At 40.8% G+C, this 17,050-nt stretch overlaps 20 non-coding genes across 20 annotated transcripts; all 20 read left to right on the top strand.

Moving 5' to 3' along the window:
- Positions 1-446: 446 nt before the first annotated feature.
- On the top strand, positions 447-565 carry LOC121854613. The gene has a single exon (XR_006086595.1). It is a non-coding gene; the product is annotated as a 5S ribosomal RNA (ribosomal RNA).
- Positions 566-1,062: 497 nt separating this feature from the next.
- Positions 1,063-1,181, top strand: LOC121854612. Its single transcript, XR_006086594.1, has one exon. It is a non-coding gene; the product is annotated as a 5S ribosomal RNA (ribosomal RNA).
- Positions 1,182-2,213: 1,032 nt separating this feature from the next.
- LOC121854616 lies at positions 2,214-2,332 on the top strand. Its single transcript, XR_006086598.1, has one exon. It is a non-coding gene; the product is annotated as a 5S ribosomal RNA (ribosomal RNA).
- A 499-nt stretch (positions 2,333-2,831) lies between these two features.
- On the top strand, positions 2,832-2,950 carry LOC121854611. The gene has a single exon (XR_006086593.1). It is a non-coding gene; the product is annotated as a 5S ribosomal RNA (ribosomal RNA).
- Positions 2,951-3,982: 1,032 nt separating this feature from the next.
- LOC121854623 lies at positions 3,983-4,101 on the top strand. Its single transcript, XR_006086605.1, has one exon. It is a non-coding gene; the product is annotated as a 5S ribosomal RNA (ribosomal RNA).
- Positions 4,102-4,601: 500 nt separating this feature from the next.
- LOC121854610 lies at positions 4,602-4,720 on the top strand. Its single transcript, XR_006086592.1, has one exon. It is a non-coding gene; the product is annotated as a 5S ribosomal RNA (ribosomal RNA).
- A 488-nt stretch (positions 4,721-5,208) lies between these two features.
- On the top strand, positions 5,209-5,327 carry LOC121854609. The gene has a single exon (XR_006086591.1). It is a non-coding gene; the product is annotated as a 5S ribosomal RNA (ribosomal RNA).
- A 1,031-nt stretch (positions 5,328-6,358) lies between these two features.
- On the top strand, positions 6,359-6,477 carry LOC121854620. The gene has a single exon (XR_006086601.1). It is a non-coding gene; the product is annotated as a 5S ribosomal RNA (ribosomal RNA).
- A 497-nt stretch (positions 6,478-6,974) lies between these two features.
- Positions 6,975-7,093, top strand: LOC121854608. Its single transcript, XR_006086590.1, has one exon. It is a non-coding gene; the product is annotated as a 5S ribosomal RNA (ribosomal RNA).
- A 499-nt stretch (positions 7,094-7,592) lies between these two features.
- Positions 7,593-7,711, top strand: LOC121854622. Its single transcript, XR_006086603.1, has one exon. It is a non-coding gene; the product is annotated as a 5S ribosomal RNA (ribosomal RNA).
- Positions 7,712-8,744: 1,033 nt separating this feature from the next.
- On the top strand, positions 8,745-8,863 carry LOC121854607. The gene has a single exon (XR_006086589.1). It is a non-coding gene; the product is annotated as a 5S ribosomal RNA (ribosomal RNA).
- A 495-nt stretch (positions 8,864-9,358) lies between these two features.
- LOC121854617 lies at positions 9,359-9,477 on the top strand. The gene has a single exon (XR_006086599.1). It is a non-coding gene; the product is annotated as a 5S ribosomal RNA (ribosomal RNA).
- A 484-nt stretch (positions 9,478-9,961) lies between these two features.
- LOC121854621 lies at positions 9,962-10,080 on the top strand. The gene has a single exon (XR_006086602.1). It is a non-coding gene; the product is annotated as a 5S ribosomal RNA (ribosomal RNA).
- Positions 10,081-11,726: 1,646 nt separating this feature from the next.
- Positions 11,727-11,845, top strand: LOC121854614. Its single transcript, XR_006086596.1, has one exon. It is a non-coding gene; the product is annotated as a 5S ribosomal RNA (ribosomal RNA).
- Positions 11,846-12,346: 501 nt separating this feature from the next.
- On the top strand, positions 12,347-12,465 carry LOC121854606. Its single transcript, XR_006086588.1, has one exon. It is a non-coding gene; the product is annotated as a 5S ribosomal RNA (ribosomal RNA).
- A 499-nt stretch (positions 12,466-12,964) lies between these two features.
- Positions 12,965-13,083, top strand: LOC121854603. The gene has a single exon (XR_006086585.1). It is a non-coding gene; the product is annotated as a 5S ribosomal RNA (ribosomal RNA).
- Positions 13,084-14,116: 1,033 nt separating this feature from the next.
- On the top strand, positions 14,117-14,235 carry LOC121854619. The gene has a single exon (XR_006086600.1). It is a non-coding gene; the product is annotated as a 5S ribosomal RNA (ribosomal RNA).
- A 497-nt stretch (positions 14,236-14,732) lies between these two features.
- On the top strand, positions 14,733-14,851 carry LOC121854615. Its single transcript, XR_006086597.1, has one exon. It is a non-coding gene; the product is annotated as a 5S ribosomal RNA (ribosomal RNA).
- A 497-nt stretch (positions 14,852-15,348) lies between these two features.
- On the top strand, positions 15,349-15,467 carry LOC121854605. Its single transcript, XR_006086587.1, has one exon. It is a non-coding gene; the product is annotated as a 5S ribosomal RNA (ribosomal RNA).
- A 502-nt stretch (positions 15,468-15,969) lies between these two features.
- Positions 15,970-16,088, top strand: LOC121854604. Its single transcript, XR_006086586.1, has one exon. It is a non-coding gene; the product is annotated as a 5S ribosomal RNA (ribosomal RNA).
- The last annotated feature ends 962 nt before the right edge of the window (positions 16,089-17,050 follow it).

Genomic DNA, 17,050 nt, shown 5'->3' with positions numbered 1-17,050 from the left:
TCAATTTATGTACCGTGGGTGGGTATGGTATGGTTTGTTTAGTATTTGATAAGTTAAATGAGGTCAGTTTGTATTGTCTTAAAATTGAATCATAATTTTTTTTCTTCACTTTTTAATGTTCATATGACATTCTTTATAACAATAAAAACAATATAGGCTCCGAAAAAAAAAAAACTAAAAGACCTTTGCTCTCCTGACAAGCTTCTAAAATTTTCACTAGAAAGACCTTATATAATTAAGCTCCCCTGCACCCTCGTTCGGTAAGGAAGAGAGGTTGCCCTTGACTTTCGTTTATCGATCTTCTGCGCTTTCCCTTCTTTTAATTAAAGAGGTAGATGTCAGGCTGCAACACCACCGCCAAGCAGTTCAATACCACAGGACTGTGGCAGGGAGCAACCTGTAGGGCAGTGCTCTATATAAATTGACAAGAACCAGCTTACATTGTTGTCAACGGCCATACCACGTTGAAAACACCGCTTCTCGTCCGATCAGCGAAGTTAAGCAACATTGGGTCTGGTTAGTACTTGGATGGGTGACCGCCTGGGAACACCAGATGCTGTTGGCATTTTACCTCTTGCTATTAACCCCCCTTTTGTTCCCCCCCCCTTTTATCTTCAATTTATGTACCGTGGGTGGGTATGGTATGGTTTGTTTAGTATTTGATAAGTTAAATGAGGTCAGTTTGTATTGTCTTAAAATTGAATCATAATTTTTTTTCTCTTTTTAATGTTCATATGGCATTCTTTATAACAATAAAAACAATATAACTAAAGGCTCCGGAAAAAAAAAACTAAAATACCTTTGCGCTCCTGACAAGCTTCTAATAATTTAACTAGAAAGACCTGATATAATTAAGCTCCCGTGCACCCTCGTTCGGTAAGGAAGTGAGGTTTCCTTTGACTTTTGTTTATCGATCTCCTGCGCTTTCCCTTCTTTTAATTAAAGAGGTAGATGTCAGGCTGCAACACCACCGCCAAGCAGTTCAATACCACAGGACTGTGGCAGGAAGCAACTTGTAGGGCAGTGCGCTATATAAATTGACAAGAACCAGCTTATATTGTTGTCAACGGCCATACCACGTTGAAAACACCGCTTCTCGTCCGATCAGCGAAGTTAAGCAACATTGGGTCTGGTTAGTACTTGGATGGGTGACCGCCTGGGAACACCAGATGCTGTTGGCATTTTGCCTCTTGCTATTAACCTCCCTTATGTTCCCCCCCTTTTATCTTCAATTTATGTACCGTGGGTGGGTATGGTATGGTTTGTTTAGTATTTGATGAGTTAAATGAGGTCAGTTTGTATTGTCTTAAAATTGAATCATAATTTTTTTTCTTCACTTTTTAATGTTCATATGGCATTCTTTATAACAATAAAAACAATATAACTAAAGGCGCCGGAAAAAAAAACTAAAAGACCTTTGCTCTCCTGACAAGCTTCTAATAATATAACTAGAAAGACCTGATATAATTAAGCTCCCGTGCACCCTCGTTCGGTAAGGAAGAGAGGTTTCCTTTGACTTTTGTTTATCGATCTCCTGCGCTTTCCCTTCTTTTAATTAAAGAGGTAGATGTCAGGCTGCAACACCACCGCCAAGCAGTTCAATGCCACAGGACTGTGGCAGGAAGCAACCTGTAGGGCAGTGCTCTATATAAATTGACAAGAACCACCTCACATTGTTGCCAACGGCCATATCACGTTGAACACACCGCTTTTCGTCCGATCTGCGAAGTTCCAAGGGCGCCCAAGCGGCTAAGGACTCGATCAGTGGCGAAGAGGATAAAAGATATAAGGACATGCCACTCGTACTGGCAGACTCGATACTCACTTACTTGACTAGTTTTACTAACAATAAAGAAAGTTGCAGCTTTCAACATCGCTCACAAGGGATCTTGAATGTTTCATCGGTAATCAGACATATCTAATTTGCGTAAACATATAATAAACTACAGTTGCAATTTCAAATTTTGCGTCGTTATACCAAGGAATAACGGAGTCTCGAGTGCACTCTAAGATTGAGAGAAAACGAGGGACTCGGGAGTCCTGAAGAAATGAGTAAACGAACGCCTCAGATGGGGGACTCAACAAAGAAGGCATAGCAACATGTCTTGTGGGCTATTGAGCGTAATATGAATCGTCTGATTTTAGATTAACTAACATGCACGAGCGTGGTCATTACACTGTATATAGATTGACAAGAACCAGCATATATTGTTGCCAACGGCCATACCACGTTGAAAACACCTCTTCTCGTCCGATCAGCGAAGTTAAGCAACATTGGGTCTGGTTAGTACTTGGATGGGTGACCGCCTGGGAACACCAGATGCTGTTGGCATTTTACCTCTTGCTATTAACCCCCCTTTTGTTCCCCCCCCTTTTATCTTCAATTTATGTACCGTGGGTGGGTATGGTATGGTTTGTTTAGTATTTGATAAGTTAAATGAGGTCAGTTTGTATTGTCTTAAAATTGAATCATAATTTTTTTTCTTCTCTTTTTAATGTTCATATGGCATTCTTTATAACAATAAAAACAATATAACTAAAGGCTCCGGAAAAAAAAAACTAAAAGACCTTTGCTCTCCTGACAAGCTTCTAATAATTTAACTAGAAAGACCTGATATAATTAAGCTCCCGTGCACCCTCGTTCGGTAAGGCAGTGAGGTTTCCTTTGACTTTTGTTTATCGATCTCCTGCGCTTTCCCTTCTTTTAATTAAAGAGGTAGATGTCAGGCTGCAACACCACCGCCAAGCAGTTCAATACCACAGGACTGTGGCAGGAAGCAACTTGTAGGGCAGTGCGCTATATAAATTGACAAGAACCAGCTTATATTGTTGTCAACGGCCATACCACGTTGAAAACACCGCTTCTCGTCCGATCAGCGAAGTTAAGCAACATTGGGTCTGGTTAGTACTTGGATGGGTGACCGCCTGGGAACACCAGATGCTGTTGGCATTTTGCCTCTTGCTATTAACCTCCCTTATGTTCCCCCCCTTTTATCTTCAATTTATGTACCGTGGGTGGGTATGGTATGGTTTGTTTAGTATTTGATGAGTTAAATGAGGTCAGTTTGTATTGTCTTAAAATTGAATCATAATTTTTTTTCTTCACTTTTTAATGTTCATATGGCATTCTTTATAACAATAAAAACAATATAACTAAAGGCGCCGGAAAAAAAAACTAAAAGACCTTTGCTCTCCTGACAAGCTTCTAATAATATAACTAGAAAGACCTGATATAATTAAGCTCCCGTGCACCCTCGTTCGGTAAGGAAGAGAGGTTTCCTTTGACTTTTGTTTATCGATCTCCTGCGCTTTCCCTTCTTTTAATTAAAGAGGTAGATGTCAGGCTGCAACACCACCGCCAAGCAGTTCAATGCCACAGGACTGTGGCAGGAAGCAACCTGTAGGGCAGTGCTCTATATAAATTGACAAGAACCACCTCACATTGTTGCCAACGGCCATATCACGTTGAAAACACCGCTTTTCGTCCGATCTGCGAAGTTCCAAGGGCGCCCAAGCGGCTAAGGACTCGATCAGTGGCGAAGAGGATAAAAGATATAAGGACATGCCACTCGTACTGGCAGACTCGATACTCACTTACTTGACTAGTTTTACTAACAATAAAGAAAGTTGCAGCTTTCAACATCGCTCACAAGGGATCTTGAATGTTTCATCGGTAATCAGACATATCTAATTTGCGTAAACATATAATAAACTACAGTTGCAATTTCAAATTTTGCGTTGTTATACAAAGGAATAACGGAGTCTCGGGTGCACTCTAAGATTGAGAGAAAACGAGGGACTCGGGAGTCCTGAAGAAATGAGTAAACGAACGCCTCAGATGGGGGACTCAACAAAGAAGGCATAGCAACATGTTTTGTGGGCTATTGAGCGTAATATGAATCGTCTGATTTTAGGTTAACTAACATGCACGAGCGTGGTCATTACACTGTATATAAATTGACAAGAACCAGCATATATTGTTGCCAACGGCCATACCACGTTGAAAACACCGCTTCTCGTCCGATCAGCGAAGTTAAGCAACATTGGGTCTGGTTAGTACTTGGATGGGTGACCGCCTGGGAACACCAGATGCTGTTGGCATTTTACCTCTTGCTATTAACCCCCTTTTGTTCCCCCCCCCCCTTTTATCTTCAATTTATGTACCGTGGGTGGGTATGGTATGGTTTGTTTAGTATTTAATAAGTTAAATGAGGTCAGTTTGTATTGTCATAAAATTGAATCATAATTTTTTTCTTCTTCATTTTTTAATGTTCATATGGCATTCTTTATAACAATAAAAACAATATAACTAAAGGTTCCGGAAAAAAACTAAAAGACCTTTGCTCTCCTGACAAGCTTCTAAAATTTTCACTAGAAAGACCTTATATAATTAAGCTCCCCTGCACCCTCGTTCGGTAAGGATGAGAGGTTGCCCTTGACTTTCGTTTATCGATCTTCTGCGCTTTCCCTTCTTTTAATTAAAGAGGTAGATGTCAGGCTGCAACACCACCGCCAAGCAGTTCAATACCACAGGACTGTGGCAGGAAGCAACCTGTAGGGCAGTTCTCTATATAAATTGACAAGAACCAGCTTATATTGTTGTCAACGGCCATACCACGTTGAAAACACCGCTTCTCGTCCGATCAGCGAAGTTAAGCAACATTGGGTCTGGTTAGTACTTGGATGGGTGACCGCCTGGGAACACCAGATGCTGTTGGCATTTTACCTCTTGCTATTAACCCCCCTTTTGTTCCCCCCCCCTTTTATCTTCAATTTATGTACCGTGGGTGGGTATGGTATGGTTTGTTTAGTATTTGATAAGTTAAATGAGGTCAGTTTGTATTGTCTTAAAATTGAATCATAATTTTTTTTCTTCTTCATATGACATTCTTTATAACAATAAAAACAATATAACTAAAGGCTCCGGAAAAAAAAACTAAAAGACCTTTGCTCTCCTGACAAGCTTCTAAAATTTTCACTAGAAAGACCTTATATAATTAAGCTCCCCTGCACCCTCGTTCGGTAAGGATGAGAGGTTGCCCTTGACTTTCGTTTATCGATCTTCTGCGCTTTCCCTTCTTTTAATTAAAGAGGTAGATGTCAGGCTGCAACACCACCGCCAAGCAGTTCAATACCACAGGACTGTGGCAGGAAGCAACCTGTAGGGCAGTGCTCTATATAAATTGACAAGAACCAGCTTATATTGTTGTCAACGGCCATACCACGTTGAAAACACCGCTTCTCGTCCGATCAGCGAAGTTAAGCAACATTGGGTCTGGTTAGTACTTGGATGGGTGACCGCCTGGGAACACCAGATGCTGTTGGCATTTTGCCTCTTGCTATTAACCTCCCATATGTTCCCCCCCTTTTATCTTCAATTTATGTACCGTGGGTGGGTATGGTATGGTTTGTTTAGTATTTGATGAGTTAAATGAGGTCAGTTTGTATTGTCTTAAAATTGAATCATAATTTTTTTTCTTCACTTTTTAATGTTCATATGGCATTCTTTATAACAATAAAAACAATATAACTAAAGGCGCCGGAAAAAAAACTAAAAGACCTTTGCTCTCCTGACAAGCTTCTAATAATATAACTAGAAAGACCTGATATAATTAAGCTCCCGTGCACCCTCGTTCGGTAAGGAAGAGAGGTTTCCTTTGACTTTTGTTTATCGATCTCCTGCGCTTTCCCTTCTTTTAATTAAAGAGGTAGATGTCAGGCTGCAACACCACCGCCAAGCAGTTCAATGCCACAGGACTGTGGCAGGAAGCAACCTGTAGGGCAGTGCTCTATATAAATTGACAAGAACCACCTCACATTGTTGCCAACGGCCATATCACGTTGAAAACACCGCTTCTCGTCCGATCTGCGAAGTTCCAAGGGCGCCCAAGCGGCTAACGAGACGATGAGTGGCGAAGAGGATAAAAGATATAAGGACATGCCACTCGTACTGGCAGACTCGATACTCACTTACTTGACTAGTTTTACTAACAATAAAGAAAGTTGCAGCTTTCAACATCGCTCACAAGGGATCTTGAATGTTTCATCGGTAATCAGACATATCTAATTTGCGTAAACATATAATAAACTACAGTTGCAATTTCAAATTTTGCGTCGTTATACAAAGGAATAACGGAGTCTCGGGTGCACTCTAAGATTGAGAGAAAACGAGGGACTCGGGAGTCCTGAAGAAATGAGTAAACGAACGCCTCAGATGGGGGACTCAACAAAGAAGGCATAGCAACATGTTTTGTGGGCTATTGAGCGTAATATGAATCGTCTGATTTTAGGTTAACTAACATGCACGAGCGTGGTCATTACACTGTATATAAATTGACAAGAACCAGCATATATTGTTGCCAACGGCCATACCACGTTGAAAACACCGCTTCTCGTCCGATCAGCGAAGTTAAGCAAAATTGGGTCTGGTTAGTACTTGGATGGGTGACCGCCTGGAAACACCAGATGCTGTTGGCATTTTACCTCTTGCTATTAACCCCTCTTTTGTTCCCCCCCCTTTTATCTTCAATTTATGTACCGTGGGTGGGTATGGTATGGTTTGTTTAGTATTTGATAAGTTAAATGAGGTCAGTTTGTATTGTCTTAAAATTGAATCATAATATTTTTCTTCACTTTTTAATGTTCATATGACATTCTTTATAACAATAAAAACAATATAACTAAAGGCTCCGGAAAAAAAAACTAAAAGACCTTTGCTCTCCTGACAAGCTTCTAAAATTTTCACTAGAAAGACCTTATATAATTAAGCTCCCCTGCACCCTCGTTCGGAAAGGAAGAGAGGTTGCCCTTGACTTTCGTTTATCGATCTTCTGCGCTTTCCCTTCTTTTAATTAAAGAGGTAGATGTCAGGCTGCAACACCACCGCCAAGCAGTTCAATACCACAGGACTGTGGCAGGAAGCAACCTGTAGGGCAGTTCTCTATATAAATTGACAAGAACCAGCTTATATTGTTGTCAACGGCCATACCACGTTGAAAACACCGCTTCTCGTCCGATCAGCGAAGTTAAGCAACATTGGGTCTGGTTAGTACTTGGATGGGTGACCGCCTGGGAACACCAGATGCTGTTGGCATTTTACCTCTTGCTATTAACCCCCCTTTTGTTCCCCCCCCTTTTATCTTCAATTTATGTACCGTGGGTGGGTATGGTATGGTTTGTTTAGTATTTGATAAGTTAAATGAGGTCAGTTTGTATTGTCTTAAAATTGAATCATAATTTTTTTTCTTCTCTTTTTAATGTTCATATGGCATTCTTTATAACAATAAAAACAATATAACTAAAGGCTCCGGAAAAAAAAAACTAAAAGACCTTTGCTCTCCTGACAAGCTTCTAATAATTTAACTAGAAAGACCTGATATAATTAAGCTCCCGTGCACCCTCGTTCGGTAAGGCAGTGAGGTTTCCTTTGACTTTTGTTTATCGATCTCCTGCGCTTTCCCTTCTTTTAATTAAAGAGGTAGATGTCAGGCTGCAACACCACCGCCAAGCAGTTCAATACCACAGGACTGTGGCAGGAAGCAACTTGTAGGGCAGTGCGCTATATAATTTGACAAGAACCAGCTTATATTGTTGCCAACGGCCATACCACGTTGAAAACACCGCTTCTCGTCCGATCAGCGAAGTTAAGCAACATTGGGTCTGGTTAGTACTTGGATGGGTGACCGCCTGGGAACACCAGATGCTGTTGGCATTTTGCCTCATGCTATTAACCTCCCTTTTGTTCCCCCCCCTTTTATCTTCAATTTATGTACCGTGGGTGGGTATGGTATGGTTTGTTTAGTATTTGATGAGTTAAATGAGGTCAGTTTGTATTGTCTTAAAATTGAATCATAATTTTTTTTCTTCACTTTTTAATGTTCATATGGCATTCTTTATAACAATAAAAACAATATAACTAAAGGCGCCGGAAAAAAAAACTAAAAGACCTTTGCTCTCCTGACAAGCTTCTAATAATATAACTAGAAAGACCTGATATAATTAAGCTCCCGTGCACCCTCGTTCGGTAAGGAAGAGAGGTTTCCTTTGACTTTTGTTTATCGATCTCCTGCGCTTTCCCTTCTTTTAATTAAAGAGGTAGATGTCAGGCTGCAACACCACCGCCAAGCAGTTCAATGCCACAGGACTGTGGCAGGAAGCAACCTGTAGGGCAGTGCTCTATATAAATTGACAAGAACCACCTCACATTGTTGCCAACGGCCATATCACGTTGAAAACACCGCTTCTCGTCCGATCTGCGAAGTTCCAAGGGCGCCCAAGCGGCTAACGAGACGATGAGTGGCGAAGAGGATAAAAGATATAAGGACATGCCACTCGTACTGGCAGACTCGATACTCACTTACTTGACTAGTTTTACTAACAATAAAGAAAGTTGCAGCTTTCAACATCGCTCACAAGGGATCTTGAATGTTTCATCGGTAATCAGACATATCTAATTTGCGTAAACATATAATAAACTACAGTTGCAATTTCAAATTTTGCGTTGTTATACAAAGGAATAACGGAGTCTCGGGTGCACTCTAAGATTGAGAGAAAACGAGGGACTCGGGAGTCCTGAAGAAATGAGTAAACGAACGCCTCAGATGGGGGACTCAACAAAGAAGGCATAGCAACATGTTTTGTGGGCTATTGAGCGTAATATGAATCGTCTGATTTTAGGTTAACTAACATGCACGAGCGTGGTCATTACACTGTATATAAATTGACAAGAACCAGCTTATATTGTTGTCAACGGCCATACCACGTTGAAAACACCGCTTCTCGTCCGATCAGCGAAGTTAAGCAACATTGGGTCTGGTTAGTACTTGGATGGGTGACCGCCTGGGAACACCAGATGCTGTTGGCATTTTACCTCTCGCTAGTAACCCCACTTTTGTTCCACCCTTTATCTTAAGCTATGTACCGCGGGTGGATGTGGTATGGTTTGTTTAGTATTGGATATGTTAGATGAGTTCAGTTTGTTTTATCTTAAAATCGAATCATTAAAGAATGGTCAAATTTTAGTGTTCAAATGGCATTTTTTTTATAACAATAATAACAATATAAGTAAAGGCTGTGGAAACAAAACTAAAACACCCCTGCTCCTCTGACAAACTTCTAATAATTCCAATAGAAAGACCTTATCTAATTAAGCTCCCTTGCACCCCGTTCGGTTAGGAAGAATAGTTTGACATTGACTTTCGTTTATCGATCTCCTGCACTTTCCCTTCTTTTAATTAAAGAGGTAGATGTCAGACTGCAACGCAACCGCTAAGCATTTCACTACCACAGGACAGTGGAAGAAAAAGAACCCTGTAGGGCAGTGCTTTATATAAATTGACAAGAACCAGCTTATATTGATGCCAACGCCCATACCACGTTGAAAACACCGCTTCTCGTCCGATCAGCGAAGTTAAGCAACATTGGGTCTGGTTAGTACTTGGATGGGTGACCGCCTGGGAACACCAGATGCTGTTGGCATTTTACCTCTCGCTAGTAACCCCCCTTTTGTTCCACCCTTTATCTTAAGCTATGTACCGCGGGTGGATGTGGTATGGTTTGTTTAGTATTGGATGCGTTAGATGAGTTCAGTTTGTTTTATCTTAAAATCGAATCATAATTTTTTTTCTTCACTTTTAATGTTCATATGACATTCTTATAACAATATAACTAAAGGCTCCGGAAAAAAAAAACTAAAAGACCTTTGCTCTCCTGACAAGCTTCTAATAATTTAACTAGAAAGACCTGATATAATTAAGCTCCCGTGCACCCTCGTTCGGTAAGGCAGTGAGGTTTCCTTTGACTTTTGTTTATCGATCTCCTGCGCTTTCCCTTCTTTTAATTAAAGAGGTAGATGTCAGGCTGCAACACCACCGCCAAGCAGTTCAATACCACAGGACTGTGGCAGGAAGCAACTTGTAGGGCAGTGCGCTATATAATTTGACAAGAACCAGCTTATATTGTTGCCAACGGCCATACCACGTTGAAAACACCGCTTCTCGTCCGATCAGCGAAGTTAAGCAACATTGGGTCTGGTTAGTACTTGGATGGGTGACCGCCTGGGAACACCAGATGCTGTTGGCATTTTGCCTCTTGCTATTAACCTCCCTTTTGTTCCCCCCCCTTTTATCTTCAATTTATGTACCGTGGGTGGGTATGGTATGGTTTGTTTAGTATTTGATGAGTTAAATGAGGTCAGTTTGTATTGTCTTAAAATTGAATCATAATTTTTTTTCTTCACTTTTTAATGTTCATATGGCATTCTTTATAACAATAAAAACAATATAACTAAAGGCGCCGGAAAAAAAAACTAAAAGACCTTTGCTCTCCTGACAAGCTTCTAATAATATAACTAGAAAGACCTGATATAATTAAGCTCCCGTGCACCCTCGTTCGGTAAGGAAGAGAGGTTTCCTTTGACTTTTGTTTATCGATCTCCTGCGCTTTCCCTTCTTTTAATTAAAGAGGTAGATGTCAGGCTGCAACACCACCGCCAAGCAGTTCAATGCCACAGGACTGTGGCAGGAAGCAACCTGTAGGGCAGTGCTCTATATAAATTGACAAGAACCACCTCACATTGTTGCCAACGGCCATATCACGTTGAAAACAATTGCTTCATCTGATCAGCGAAGTTAAGCAACATTGGGTCTGGTTAGTACTTGATGGGTGACCGCCTGGGAAACACCAGATGTTGCTGGTATTTTGCCTCTTACATAACCTCCTTTGTTCCCCCCCTTTTATTCTTCAATTATGTACCGTGGTGGGTATGGTATATTTGTTTAGTATTTGATGAGTTAAATGAGGTCAGTTTGTATTGTCTAAAATTGAATCATAATTTTTTTCTTTTCACTTCTTTTTAATGTTCATATGGCATTCTTTATAACAATAAAAACAATATAACTAAAGGCTCCGGAAAAAAAAAACTAAAAGACCTTTGCTCTCCTGACAAGCTTCTAATAATTTAACTAGAAAGACCTGATATAATTAAGCTCCCGTGCACCCTCGTTCGGTAAGGAAGAGAGGTTTCCTTTGACTTTTGCTTATCGATCTCCTGCGCTTTCCCTTCTTTTAATTAAAGAGGTAGATGTCAGGCTGCAACACCACCGCCAAGCAGTTCAATGCCACAGGACTGTGGCAGGAAGCAACCTGTAGGGCAGTGCTCTATATAAATTGACAAGAACCACCTCACATTGTTGCCAACGGCCATATCACGTTGAAAACACCGCTTCTCGTCCGATCTGCGAAGTTCCAAGGGCGCCCAAGCGGCTAACGAGACGATGAGTGGCGAAGAGGATAAAAGATATAAGGACATGCCACTCGTACTGGCAGACTCGATACTCACTTACTTGACTAGTTTTACTAACAATAAAGAAAGTTGCAGCTTTCAACATCGCTCACAAGGGATCTTGAATGTTTCATCGGTAATCAGACATATCTAATTTGCGTAAACATATAATAAACTACAGTTGCAATTTCAAATTTTGCGTTGTTATACAAAGGAATAACGGAGTCTCGGGTGCACTCTAAGATTGAGAGAAAACGAGGGACTCGGGAGTCCTGAAGAAATGAGTAAACGAACGCCTCAGATGGGGGACTCAACAAAGAAGGCATAGCAACATGTTTTGTGGGCTATTGAGCGTAATATGAATCGTCTGATTTTAGGTTAACTAACATGCACGAGCGTGGTCATTACACTGTATATAAATTGACAAGAACCAGCATATATTGTTGCCAACGGCCATACCACGTTGAAAACACCGCTTCTCGTCCGATCAGCGAAGTTAAGCAACATTGGGTCTGGTTAGTACTTGGATGGGTGACCGCCTGGGAACACCAGATGCTGTTGGCATTTTACCTCTTGCTATTAACCCACCTTTTGTTCCTCCCCCCCCCTTTTATCTTCAATTTATGTACCGTGGGTGGGTATGGTATGGTTTGTTTAGTATTTAATAAGTTAAATGAGGTCAGTTTGTATTGTCATAAAATTGAATCATAATTTTTTTCTTCTTCATTTTTTAATGTTCATATGGCATTCTTTATAACAATAAAAACAATATAACTAAAGGTTCCGGAAAAAACTAAAAGACCTTTGCTCTCCTCACAAGCTTCTAAAATTTTCACTAGAAAGACCTTATATAATTAAGCTCCCCTGCACCCTCGTTCGGTAAGGATGAGAGGTTGCCCTTGACTTTCGTTTATCGATCTTCTGCGCTTTCCCTTCTTTTAATTAAAGAGGTAGATGTCAGGCTGCAACACCACCGCCAAGCAGTTCAATACCACAGGACTGTGGCAGGAAGCAACCTGTAGGGCAGTGCTCTATATAAATTGACAAGAACCAGCTTATATTGTTGTCAACGGCCATACCACGTTGAAAACACCGCTTCTCGTCCGATCAGCGAAGTTAAGCAACATTGGGTCTGGTTAGTACTTGGATGGGTGACCGCCTGGGAACACCAGATGCTGTTGGCATTTTACCTCTTGCTATTAACCCCCCTTTTGTTCCCCCCCCTTTTATCTTCAATTTATGTACCGTGGGTGGGTATGGTATGGTTTGTTTAGTATTTGATAAGTTAAATGAGGTCAGTTTGTATTGTCTTAAAATTGAATCATAATTTTTTTTCTTCTCTTTTTAATGTTCATATGGCATTCTTTATAACAATAAAAACAATATAACTAAAGGCTCCGGAAAAAAAAAACTAAAAGACCTTTGCTCTCCTGACAAGCTTCTAATAATTTAACTAGAAAGACCTGATATAATTAAGCTCCCGTGCACCCTCGTTCGGTAAGGAAGTGAGGTTTCCTTTGACTTTTGTTTATCGATCTCCTGCGCTTTCCCTTCTTTTAATTAAAGAGGTAGATGTCAGGCTGCAACACCACCGCCAAGCAGTTCAATACCACAGGACTGTGGCAGGAAGCAACTTGTAGGGCAGTGCACTATATAAATTGACAAGAACCAGCTTATATTGTTGCCAACGGCCATACCACGTTGAAAACACCGCTTCTCGTCCGATCAGCGAAGTTAAGCAACATTGGGTCTGGTTAGTACTTGGATGGGTGACCGCCTGGGAACACCAGATGCTGTTGGCATTTTGCCTCATGCTATTAACCTCCCTTTTGTTCCCCCCCCTTTTATCTTCAATTTATGTACCGTGGGTGGGTATGGTATGGTTTGTTTAGTATTTGATGAGTTAAATGAGGTCAGTTTGTATTGTCTTAAAATTGAATCATAATTTTTTTTCTTCACTTTTTAATGTTCATATGGCATTCTTTATAACAATAAAAACAATATAACTAAAGGCGCCGGAAAAAAAAACTAAAAGACCTTTGCTCTCCTGACAAGCTTCTAATAATATAACTAGAAAGACCTGATATAATTAAGCTCCCGTGCACCCTCGTTCGGTAAGGAAGAGAGGTTTCCTTTGACTTTTGTTTATCGATCTCCTGCGCTTTCCCTTCTTTTAATTAAAGAGGTAGATGTCAGGCTGCAACACCACCGCCAAGCAGTTCAATGCCACAGGACTTTGGCAGGAAGCAACCTGTAGGGCAGTGCTCTATATAAATTGACAAGAACCACCTCACATTGTTGCCAACGGCCATATCACGTTGAAAACACCGCTTCTCGTCCGATGTGCGAAGTTCCAAGGGCGCCCAAACGGCTAACGAGACGATCAGTGGCGAAGAGGATAAAAGATATAAGGACATGCCACTCGTACTGGCAGACTCGATACTCACTTACTTGACTAGTTTTACTAACAATAAAGACAGTTGCAGCTTTCAACATCACTCACAAGGGATCTTGAATGTTTCATCGGTAATCAGACATATCTAATTTGCGTAAACATATAATAAACTACAGTTGCAATTTCAAATTTTGCGTCGTTATACAAAGGAATAACGGAGTCTCGAGTGCACTCTAAGATTGAGAGAAAACGAGGGACTCGGGAGTCCTGAAGAAATGAGTAAACGAACGCCTCAGATGGGGGACTCAACAAAGAAGGCATAGCAACTTGTCTTGTGGGCTATTGAGCGTAATATGAATCGTCTGATTTTAGATTAACTAACATGCACGAGCGTGGTCATTACACTGTATATAGATTGACAAGAACCAGCATATATTGTTGCCAACGGCCATACCACGTTGAAAACACCGCTTCTCGTCCGATCAGCGAAGTTAAGCAAAATTGGGTCTGGTTAGTACTTGGATGGGTGACCGCCTGGAAACACCAGATGCTGTTGGCATTTTACCTCTTGCTATTAACCCCTCTTTTGTTCCCCCCCCTTTTATCTTCAATTTATGTACCGTGGGTGGGTATGGTATGGTTTGTTTAGTATTTGATAAGTTAAATGAGGTCAGTTTGTATTGTCTTAAAATTGAATCATAATATTTTTCTTCACTTTTTAATGTTCATATGACATTCTTTATAACAATAAAAACAATATAACTAAAGGCTCCGGAAAAAAAAACTAAAAGACCTTTGCTCTCCTGACAAGCTTCTAAAATTTTCACTAGAAAGACCTTATATAATTAAGCTCCCCTGCACCCTCGTTCGGTAAGGATGAGAGGTTGCCCTTGACTTTCGTTTATCGATCTTCTGCGCTTTCCCTTCTTTTAATTAAAGAGGTAGATGTCAGGCTGCAACACCACCGCCAAGCAGTTCAATACCACAGGACTGTGGCAGGAAGCAACCTGTAGGGCAGTTCTCTATATAAATTGACAAGAACCAGCTTATATTGTTGTCAACGGCCATACCACGTTGAAAACACCGCTTCTCGTCCGATCAGCGTAGTTAAGCAACATTGGGTCTGGTTAGTACTTGGATGGGTGACCGCCTGGGAACACCAGATGCTGTTGGCATTTTACCTCTTGCTATTAACCCCCCTTTTGTTCCCCCCCCCCTTTTATCTTCAATTTATGTACCGTGGGTGGGTATGGTATGGTTTGTTTAGTATTTGATAAGTTAAATGAGGTCAGTTTGTATTGTCTTAAAATTGAATCATAATTTTTTTTCTTCACTTTTTAATGTTCATATGACATTCTTTATAACAATAAAAACAATATAGGCTCCGGAAAAAAAAAAAACTAAAAGACCTTTGCTCTCCTGACAAGCTTCTAAAATTTTCACTAGAAAGACCTTATATAATTAAGCTCCCCTGCACCCTCGTTCGGTAAGGAAGAGAGGTTTCCTTTGACTTTTGTTTATCGATCTCCTGCGCTTTCCCTTCTTTTAATTAAAGAGGTAGATGTCAGGCTGCAACACCACCGCCAAGCAGTTCAATACCACAGGACTGTGGCAGGAAGCAACCTGTAGGGCAGTGCTCTATATAAATTGACAAGAACCAGCTTATATTGTTGTCAACGGCCATACCACGTTGAAAACACCGCTTCTCGTCCGATCAGCGAAGTTAAGCAACATTGGGTCTGGTTAGTACTTGGATGGGTGACCGCCTGGGAACACCAGATGCTGTTGGCATTTTACCTCTTGCTATTAACCCACCTTTTGTTCCTCCCCCCCCCTTTTATCTTCAATTTATGTACCGTGGGTGGGTATGGTATGGTTTGTTTAGTATTTAATAAGTTAAATGAGGTCAGTTTGTATTGTCATAAAATTGAATCATAATTTTTTTCTTCTTCATTTTTTAATGTTCATATGGCATTCTTTATAACAATAAAAACAATATAACTAAAGGTTCCGGAAAAAAACTAAAAGACCTTTGCTCTCCTCACAAGCTTCTAAAATTTTCACTAGAAAGACCTTATATAATTAAGCTCCCCTGCACCCTCGTTCGGTAAGGATGAGAGGTTGCCCTTGACTTTCGTTTATCGATCTTCTGCGCTTTCCCTTCTTTTAATTAAAGAGGTAGATGTCAGGCTGCAACACCACCGCCAAGCAGTTCAATACCACAGGACTGTGGCAGGAAGCAACTTGTAGGGCAGTGCGCTATATAAATTGACAAGAACCAGCTTATATTGTTGTCAACGGCCATACCACGTTGAAAACACCGCTTCTCGTCCGATCAGCGAAGTTAAGCAACATTGGGTCTGGTTAGTACTTGGATGGGTGACCGCCTGGGAACACCAGATGCTGTTGGCATTTTGCCTCTTGCTATTAACCTCCCTTATGTTCCCCCCTTTTATCTTCAATTTATGTACCGTGGGTGGGTATGGAATGGTTTGTTTAGTATTTGCTGAGTTAAATGAGGTCAGTTTGTATTGTCTTAAAATTGAATCATAATTTTTTTTCTTCACTTTTTAATGTTCATATGGCGTTCTTTATAACAATAAAAACAATATAACTAAAGGCGCCGGAAAAAAAAACTAAAAGACCTTTGCTCTCCTGACAAGCTTCTAATAATATAACTAGAAAGACCTGATATAATTAAGCTCCCGTGCACCCTCGTTCGGTAAGGAAGAGAGGTTTCCTTTGACTTTTGTTTATCGATCTCCTGCGCTTTCCCTTCTTTTAATTAAAGAGGTAGATGTCAGGCTGCAACACCACCGCCAAGCAGTTCAATGCCACAGGACTGTGGCAGGAAGCAACCTGTAGGGCAGTGCTCTATATAAATTGACAAGAACCACCTCACATTGTTGCCAACGGCCATATCACGTTGAAAACACCGCTTCTCGTCCGATCTGCGAAGTTCCAAGGGCGCCCAAGCGGCTAACGAGACGATGAGTGGCGAAGAGGATAAAAGATATAAGGACATGCCACTCGTACTGGCAGACTCGATACTCACTTACTTGACTAGTTTTACTAACAATAAAGAAAGTTGCAGCTTTCAACATCGCTCACAAGGGATCTTGAATGTTTCATCGGTAATCAGACATATCTAATTTGCGTAAACATATAATAAACTACAGTTGCAATTTCAAATTTTGCGTTGTTATACAAAGGAATAACGGAGTCTCGGGTGCACTCTAAGATTGAGAGAAAACGAGGGACTCGGGAGTCCTGAAGAAATGAGTAAACGAACGCCTCAGATGGGGGACCTTAAATAAAGAAGGCATAGCAACATGTTTGTGTAGGGCTATTGAGCGTAATATGAATCGTCTGAT

The sequence above is a fragment of the Homarus americanus genome, unplaced genomic scaffold, assembly GCF_018991925.1.
Source record: "Homarus americanus isolate GMGI-L3 unplaced genomic scaffold, GMGI_Hamer_2.0 scaffold51256, whole genome shotgun sequence".
In the NCBI taxonomy this organism is placed as follows: Eukaryota; Metazoa; Arthropoda; class Malacostraca; order Decapoda; family Nephropidae; genus Homarus; species Homarus americanus.
The sequence above is the reverse complement of the archived record's forward strand: the minus strand, read 5'-3'. Positions and strand labels throughout refer to the sequence as shown.